We start from the raw sequence: 1,529 nt of genomic DNA, 5'->3' as shown, positions 1-1,529 counted from the left end.
AACTGTAGGCAGACTCTCCCATAAAGGTGGGCGGGGGGATTTCTTTTGTGCATGTATCATAGTGGCTATATAATTTTGTTTCCTCATGTAGGAAAAAAAAGCTTAATTGTTCTATTCACCTTTGAAGTTTAGATGTTTCAATAAAATAAACCCTACAGAGACAACGTTGTGGGCTAATTTCTAATGATCTATAGATTCTTAGAATAAGACCAAACCCAGCAGAATATTCTAGAGCTCAAGCTAGAGTTGTCCATTATAGGGCCAAAATCACTGGGCCTTTATAACCCCAGTGATCAGATATGGGCTCCCTAGAAAGGGCATGACATGGACAAAGCAGAAAAGTCCATCCCTGAGAAGGCTGACAACTAAAGCAAAAGTCTTTCATTAAAAGTGGCACAAAACCAGCATCTCCCACAGCTATGAAACTGTGGTAGAGATAGGAGTTGGAGCTAAGAAAAATTAGATAATTAGTGAATCCCAATTCTGTTTCTTCTTTTAGCATTGGTAAGTGTAACACAAGATCTAACTTGGATGGAGTTGTCATTTTCTGAAATGCTCGATTATCCTGTTAGGAAATAAAAGAATTTTGGAATTGTGGAGTAGTCATTTATGTGTGATATTTTGTAAAAGCAGCATATGTCTCTAAAATTAATTGTTCTCCTTACCTATAAGATGATAAATAAACAAATTTAAAAATCTGCTAATTGCCATTGCTCACGCTTACTAGCTAGTGGCTGACTTTAGGGGCTGGGCCATGAAATATAGTAGGATTCAACAAAAGTAAGGAGAATTTTAAAACAATTTTGAACATTTACTTATTTATCTGTTTAGGGAGACACAGAATATTTCACTGGCTTTTTGAATACTTTATCTAAAGGGCAACTTTGAAAATATTTTCATCTTACCAAACATTTAAAACATTTGTCATATTATCAAATAAATGTTACAAAAGTATTTCTAAATGTTACCTAGAGTTCCTGTTCATCCTCTGTTTGTGAGCCACATATTTTCCTTCTAAATACATGTCAAAGTTCCAGATCATTTCTCACTAAAATATTGACTATTACTCTACTGAGGAACAAAGTTATTATCATGACAGTGCAACAAAACAACAGGATTTTTGTCTGTGAACTTTAGAACTTGAAATATATTAAATGCTGTTGTGTATTCATATACTTATTTTTGTAAAAGTCACGATACCTCAAGAGAATAAGAGAAGCTGCAGATCGGAGAAAATATTTGCAAAAGATATATCTGATAAAGTACCGTCACCAAAATATACAAAGAACTCTTAAAAATGAAAGATAAGAAGTAAACAATCTAATTTTAAAAATGGGTAAAAGAAAGAAAGAACAAAGTAGTGAGAGATACTGCAAAGTGATTAAATAAGTTTGTGGGTGACAGAGCCTAATAGTTGTCCCCCCAGGATCAGTACCCCCCCTTCTTTTATAGTGGGAGAATTTTTGACTTTTCCAAATAAAAACTGTACTTTCCAGCTTTCCTTGCAATAGGTGTGACCATGTAACTAA

This window comes from Leptonychotes weddellii, chromosome 2 (genome assembly GCF_054177405.1).
Source record: "Leptonychotes weddellii isolate Sample4059 chromosome 2, ASM5417740v2, whole genome shotgun sequence".
Classification (NCBI taxonomy): Eukaryota; Metazoa; Chordata; class Mammalia; order Carnivora; family Phocidae; genus Leptonychotes; species Leptonychotes weddellii.
This window is presented reverse-complemented; position numbering follows the sequence as displayed.